A 7,641-nucleotide genomic window follows, 5' to 3' on the forward strand; every position below is an offset into this window, starting at 1 on the left:
GAGGAGTGGGAATCATACACGGAGGAACAATCTGACACCAAGCAGGCAGGACACTCTGCCGACTGAGCTAGAATAGGCAAGCACAAGTGTTTATCCCTATATAGAGGAGGAGCAAGGTGTGTGCAGTTACTTTGTTTATGGAAAACATTGGGTGACAGGGCAATATTTTCACAGGCGTTTTTCTCCTTAAGAAAGGTCAATAAGGACTCTCTGCTGGTTCAACAGACTTGTGATTGATGCTCCTCTAGCATCTATGACCAGATACACACTGTAGCATTGAAATCATGGGATTGATTCAGATGTAAGTTTTATTAATAATACCTCTAAACAATAGTCTTATTTAACACACTGTTTATAGATAATGATGTAAGAAACCTGCTGGCTTAAAAACCCCAATATATAAATATATGGGGCTTCCTCTGCAGCCGGACCGGCGGTGCTGGGCCACAGCCCCGGCCTTTTCCACTTCCTCTCCTGTCAGTGCCCCCCAGCCTTGGGCCCTGGGGTGACGCACCGGTTGCACTGCCAGTGGTTCTGCCCCTGCACAAAGGTAAGAATCCATGTGACCAGAGGGCAACATGGGCACCCAAAAAGGATTCCCCCCCCCACCCACGCTGCAGTTCCCAAGAAAGTAGACTTGGGACCTGGTCTTTTACCTTAGCACAGATTGAGGTAAGTATTTGGACCATTTAAATTAGATTAGTTATACATGTAAAGTCAATGAGGGGAATTTATCAAAATCTGGAGCAGTTGCCCCATGCAACCAATCAGCTTCTCTGTTTAGTTTGTTCAGTTAAGATTTAATAATGAAAGAGAGAAGCTGATTGGTTGCCTTGCACAGCTGTTCTAGATTTTGTCTGCTCCAGTTTTAAATAAATATCCCCTGAAGGGTTAAACAGTGTGTCCTCCATGGAAGTTTTATGTATATGAATATAAGAAATGCTGCTCCAAGTCAGTTCACTCTTGCCCACAAACACTGCTGGCTGCCCCTCTGACTGCTAGATGACGGCACTCCATCATTACATCCAAATTCTATATTTCAGTGGACTGAAAAAGGGGTACGACACATAGCAAGATCTCTTATGTGTTTCACGCTCACAGATGCTTAGCCATAGAGTCATTTCTTTAAAAACACAATCCCCTTTTATTAACATTGTAACAACAGTCAGAAAAACATTGACTAAACATTTAACATTGTTAAAGCACCTTCTGATTTTATGACGGCATTCCGTCTTTTTGGGGTAGGCGTCTATCAGCAGGGCACATCTTGCCATGGGAATCTTTGCCCACTTTTCCCTGCAAAGGCTCTCCAAATCTGTCAAGTTGAGGGGGCATCTCTTGTGCACAACCCTCTTCAGGTCACCCCACAGATTTTCATTTGGATTTAGGTCTAGTCTCTGGCTGGGCCATTCCATAACTTTGATCGTCTCCTGAGAAGCCATTCTTTTGTTGATTTGGAGGTATGGTTTGTGTCGGGGCCGCGCTCCCGCCCTGCCTGGCCGAGGAGAGGGGGCGGATAGTGTGTGTCACATTCGGAGGGGAAGAGGAAGAGGTGTGGCAACCTGGAAACCGGAAAGGGTGAGGAGAAGGAGGGTCTGTGCATCGAGAGAAGGGTCTGTGGAGAACGTAAGAATGGAAGGAGCCGGCACCAGCGTTGTCCACGACGACTTTGAAATAAAAAATAAAACAAGAAAAAATAAATTTAAATAATTTTATAAACCCCACCCCCGCCAACCCGTCCACTCGCGACGAACTCCGACCGGAGAATGGCATTTTGACAGATGCAGGCAACATATAAACAATTGGGCGGATCTAGTGGTGACAGCTAGCTCCGCCCAACTGTTTACAGTTGTGAGGCATCTGACAGGTGAGCCATGATTGGGCAAAGTCATCACCATTTTTTTGGAACTTACATTTTTTTAAAACTTTTTTTCACTTAACTTTATTGCTATCACATAGGGGGATAAGAAGCCCCCTATGTGCAGGCCCGGCGCTACCGCAAGGCAAGTCAGGCGGCCGCCTGAGGGCGCTGCAGGGTGAGGGGCGGAAAAAACGGCATTTTGACAAGTACTTGTACTTGTCAAAATGCCCCGATGTTTGCGCTATGTTTTTTTTTCACTTTCCTTCGGTGCGGGAGAGCAGCGGCGAATCAGCGCTAGTCCAGTGGGAGGAGCTCCAGGTGGGGTCCTAATTTAGCTGGCCAGCGACTGCCAGGGGATCCCGACACGCGCGGCACCTCAGGCAATCGCCGGCCAGCTAAATTGGGACCCCACCTGTAGCTCCTCCCACCTGACCAGCGCTGACTCGCCGCTGCTCTCCCGCGCCGAAGGTAAGTGAAAAAAACAAAAAAAACCATAGCGCAAACATCGGGGCATTTTGACAAGTACAAGTACTTGTCAAAATGCCCTGTTTTTACAGGGGGTCGGGGAGGGGGGGGCGCAAAAATGCACCTTGCCTGTGTAGGCAAGAATCCTAGCACCGGCCCTGCCTATGTGATAGCCAATTTACAGTGACAGGTCCTCTTTATGGAGACATCAGGGGGTCCCTAAGACCCCCTAATGTCACCTAGGGACCCCCAAAGAAGCTGATGAAACAAATTTCCTGCTCATGCGTGCCGCCTAGTGGCAGGCACGAGCGGGGCTGGAATGGATGTTTCAAAATGCCCACCCGCATTCAAGAAGTCACAGTTCGGCCGTTTAATTACAACAGCCGGACAGCAGGAGGTTAAAGTAAAAAAAAAAATGTTTAAATAAAATAAATGTAAAAATAATTTGAAAAAGTCCAGTCAGCTGCTGGAGGCTTCACCTGAGAATGTGAGGCAACATCGCTGATCTCTGTGCTGTGCGTCACACCGCTGATCTCCGTGCTGTGCGTCACACCGCTGATCTCCGTGCTGTGCGTCACACCGCTGATCTCCGTGCTGTGCGTCACACCGCTGATCTCCGTGCTGTGCGTCACACCGCTGATCTCCGTACTGTGCGTCACACCGCTGATCTCCGTACTGTGCGTCACACCGCTGATCTCCGTACTGTGCGTCACACCGCTGATCTCCGTACTGTGCGTCACACCGCTGATCTCTGCACTGTGCGTCACACCGCTGATCTCTGTACTGTGCGTCACACCGCTGATCTCTGCACTGTGCGTCACACCGCTGATCTCTGCACTGTGCGTCACACCGCTGATCTCTGTACTGTGCGTCACACCGCTGATCTCTGCACTGTGCGTCACACCGCTGATCTCTGCACTGTGCGTCACACCGCTGATCTCTGTACTGTGCGTCACACCGCTGATCTCTGCACTGTGCGTCACACCGCTGATCTCTGCACTGTGCGTCACACCGCTGATCTCTGTACTGTGCGTCACACCGCTGATCTCTGTACTCTGCGTCACACCGCTGACTTCTGTACTCTGTTTCACTGCTGACCTCTGTACTCTGTTTCACTGCTGACCTCTGTACTCTGTTTCACTGCTGACCTCTGTACTCTGTTTCACTGCTGACCTCTGTACTCTGCGTTACATCTCTGCACTGTGCGCTACACCGCTGACTTCTGCACTTTGCATAACACCGCTGACTTTTGCACTCTGTGTTATTACTGACCTCTGTGTTAGTACTGCACTCTGCGTTATTAGTGACCTCTGTACTCTGCGTTACACCTCTGCACTGTGTGTCACACCGCTGACCTCTGCATTATTACTAACCTCTGTTATTAGTGACCTCTGTACAGTGCCTCACAACAGTGACTTCTGTACTCTGCATTACACCGCTGAGCTCTGTTACACTGCTGACCTCTGTACTCTGCGTTACACCGCTGACCTCTGCATTATTACTAACCTCTGTGTTATTAGTGACCTCTGTATAGTGCCTCACAATGCTGACCTCTGTACTCTGCATTACACCGCTGAGCTCTGTACTCTGTTACACTGCTGAACTTTGCACTCTGTGTTACACTGCTGACCTTTGCACTCTGCTTTAAACTATTGACCTCTGCATTGCTACTGACATCAGGCTGCCACCCCAGAGCAACACAGACTATGAAGCTTCATATTATTTTGTATTGCTGAGATTTGTAGTCTTCTATAGCTGGTGATATTCTGCATTGCTGTATAATATATTGCTGGGATTTGTAGTCCTCTTTAGCTGGCGGCATCCTGCATTGCTGTATAATGTATTATTGTGTAATGAACCTCTGTGGTGGATCCGCTTCTGTGCTCTTTATTTTGGTGCAGCGGCACCCCTCCTGATCCACCATGGAGGCGACGCTTGAAATCACTTCATTCTCTCCTCCACGACAGTTTATAACGGGCAATAGAAATAAATAAATAGAAGCGAAGCAGAAGTGGCTTCTAAATTAACAAAGCGGCACTGGAGAATGAGGCGATTTGAAGCCTCACCTTTGTGGTGGATCAGGAGGGGCGCCGCCGTTTGGATGGAGAACTTGTCCCTGGGGGGGAGCAACTCTGAGTGACGGAAGACAGAATGTCTAGCTTCTCCTCTCCCTGCAATAACCAGCTGTGTAGTACAGCTGCCCATAGTAGTGAATGGGTGTAGGTGGCTGTACCCAACTACTTGCATATACCTGTGCATGCGTACGGGCATACAACCTAGGGTTGCCACCTTTTCTTTAAGTGAAACCCGAACCCCCTCTAGTGACGCACGGACATTTTTTTTGGGAGAATGAGTCGCGGCTTATTCATATGTAAAAGCGCCACCCATTCATACGTAAATATCACAGTTGAGACTATTTTCAGTGTGGGGGGGGGGGGAGTAGCCCCTATCTTAATTTTGGTTGCCCCTGTGTGCCTGACATTTTGTGTCCGGGTTTCTGTTGCCATGAAACCCGGACACAGCATTCAAAACCCGGACTGTCCGGGTGAATCCTGGACAGGTGGCAACCCTAATACAACCCCTGACGCAGCTTGTGTGCCTCCAGGGGCGCGGGCTTTACACATGCCCAGGTTTACAGTGTAGCAGTGCAAATTCATGTAAGGTCACCTACAACTATTCACTATTATGGGCAGGTGTACACCACAGCTGGCTATCCCAGCCACAGAAATACCTGTTTTATGTTCTGTGTTTAGAAATAAACCTATTTGGCAATGCCAGTGTGAATGAAGCCTAAATGGGCCCGAAGGGGGGCAAAGATTGTACTTGAACAGGGACTCTTTATTGGCTTTGTAAATTGCCCAGGAAAAGAGTGTGCAGGTCCTATAACGGCCGGTACAATGCAGAACATTTCGTTTATTTGGACAAAAACACTAAATTCGGGCTTCTTCCTCCTCTGCTACTTCGCCACATAGAGCGCCGCAAGGCCTCCACTGACAGGCGGCACTGCGCTCAGTGCGCTGACTCCCTACAGTGCGCGTTCCCGCACTGTGTCGGGGCCGCGCTCCCGCCCTGCCTGGCCGAGGAGAGGAGGCGGACAGTGTGTGTCACAGTTGGAGGGGAAGAGGAGGTGTGGCAACCCGGAACCGGAAAGGGTGAGGAGAAGGAGGGTCTGTGCATCGAGAGAAGGGTCTGTGGAGAACGTAAGGAAGGAAGGAGCCGGCACCGGCGGGGAGTCCAGGCCGCAGCTCTTCACAATAACGCCCGGTAATTTAACGTGCTCTTTATACTTCTGCTTGTAAGCGCATAAACTGAGGAGGGCGCTGTTCTCACTTACACCTGTAGGGGGGCCGGCACGAATAAAGTGTGCTGAGTGCAGCACTGAGCGCTCTTTTGGCGACATCCAAGAGATGATGCGGGGGGCATCTTCCCTGCCAGTCGCTGTATGTTGTGCTGAGATTTGTAGTTCTACGTCAGCTGGAGACACGCACGGGCTTTCTGCTGCTCCAGCCTCAAAGAGCTAGTGTTCACAAAGTCTTCTGATCGGACGATTGTCCACACACACCCACCCACCCTTCAGCTCGCCACACATACTGACTGATTGTACAATCTCCATTAGATCTAGCAATAACTATGTGCCTCATATTACATGACAAGGTCCTCATATTACATAGTTTTGGTAAATCTGAACTCGATTGTATGGTCAGTGTAACTTGTGTAGTGAGCTTTCTCTGATTGGATGATTGCCCGCACAGTCCTTTTGTGATTGGGAGATTGCTCCCGCACTCTGATCTGTTAGCATGGTTGCCCACATTGTGTTTTTTATTTAGATTGATCAGTAATGTGAGTGGGAATGTTTTGGATTCCATGTAATTAGTATTTCTGGTCATATAGAATATCGGTGTGCTGATCAATAAGGGCTTCAAAGTCACTTGAATTCTGCCCAAAAAGAAGCTCATGTACTTTTTCAAGCTAGAGGGCAACACAATACTTGGCTGTGAGCAGGCACCATTGAAAGTAATGGGGTTCCTTCATGTTGAGCATTGTCGCTTACGGAGCTTAAACATTATTTTATATGTGTACAACATTGTTCACTTTTATGTCACAGAACAGGCATTGACTTGACTTAGGGGGGCTAACGTGTGTGTATATATATATATGTATATGTATGTATACATATATATATACACAACACAACACATACACACAACACAATGTGACAGGTTCTCTTTTAATGAGCTTTTGAAGCAGATTAAGCACCGGTCGTGTTCATCAGCTTTATCCCCAGCCACAGCGGCCAGGTAATGACGGCACTGAAGTGATTAAATGCTTGTCATTCACTGGAGGGGAGAGCAGTGAAGCTCCCCATCCCTGATCTCCCTCCATTTTACCTACATGTCTGTCTTGGGCCCACAAGAGGGGCACAGGAGCCCAGGAAACATGAAAGTAGTTCAGAAGAAGGGTTGGCAGCTTGCAGTGGGTGTGGAAGTGATCGGATGGCTTTATGGCCACCTGAATCACTACCACTAGAAAGCTGGCTGACGAAAGACAGGAAAGGGAATTTGGGAAAATGGAAATACCTCCTCTTGTACACTTTTACTGGCGAAGGGGAACGGGTGTTTGCCGAAAGGTAAGTATAGGGTGTGGGGGGGGGGGGGGCAGATTGGAGGGGGTAATTCCATTTTTTCCCCCAATTCCCTTGGGAAAGTGGACTTTCCTTTTAAGGACCCATGCTGCTACCAACGTATGACAGCAAAATGGTTCATCCGCAATGTGAGCACCTGCCCCAGTAGAGTCTATTTGTAATGTCATAAACATGCTTCCTCTAGTGAAAACGTTGGCATGTTAAAGGTTTTATTTCCACTTTTCCTTTTTTGCATTAAGGGGTCCCCCCCGTGCTACTGACGGTGGGACCCCTGTCCTCATGTTGTTGGCATTTACCTGGTGAAGCCTGCCTATTTCTTTGTGTTGACCCCGCTGTGCCTTTTTATTGTGGGAGGAAGTTGACAGAGATAACATTGTGTTTATAGGGAGGAGCGAAGGACCACATGTTCACAGCCGTGAGTTTGTGATTTGTTCTTCATGGCTGTGAAATTCTCAGGCGCTCGAAGTTAATCTGGACTTGCAAGTTTAGAATTTCGTTTAAAAATGTTTTTTTCATATCTCAGTGTAATCATTAACTTATGTATTGATGATACAAAACCTCACACAGTCATTTGAGGTAATAGCTGTGATGGAAAATAAAAGCGAATTCCATCTTTTATACCATGTTTAATGTTACTTCATATTTAGGGTGTAAAATAAAACATGGTGACATA

The 7,641-nt window shown here is 48.0% G+C and overlaps 1 protein-coding gene across 1 annotated transcript in view; it reads left to right on the forward strand.

Annotated features, from left to right (window-relative positions):
* Positions 1-5,439: 5,439 nt before the first annotated feature.
* The window catches only part of PAK2 (p21 (RAC1) activated kinase 2), a 51,780-nt gene continuing 49,578 nt past the window's right edge, over positions 5,440-7,641 (forward strand). Inside the window, exon 1 of the mRNA XM_018560373.1 lies at positions 5,440-5,590. The gene's annotated coding sequence lies outside the window, so the exon portion shown is untranslated. The remainder of the gene's footprint in view (positions 5,591-7,641) is intronic.

Source organism: Nanorana parkeri, unplaced genomic scaffold (assembly GCF_000935625.1).
Source record: "Nanorana parkeri isolate BGI_ZX_2015 unplaced genomic scaffold, ASM93562v1 scaffold452, whole genome shotgun sequence".
In the NCBI taxonomy this organism is placed as follows: Eukaryota; Metazoa; Chordata; class Amphibia; order Anura; family Dicroglossidae; genus Nanorana; species Nanorana parkeri.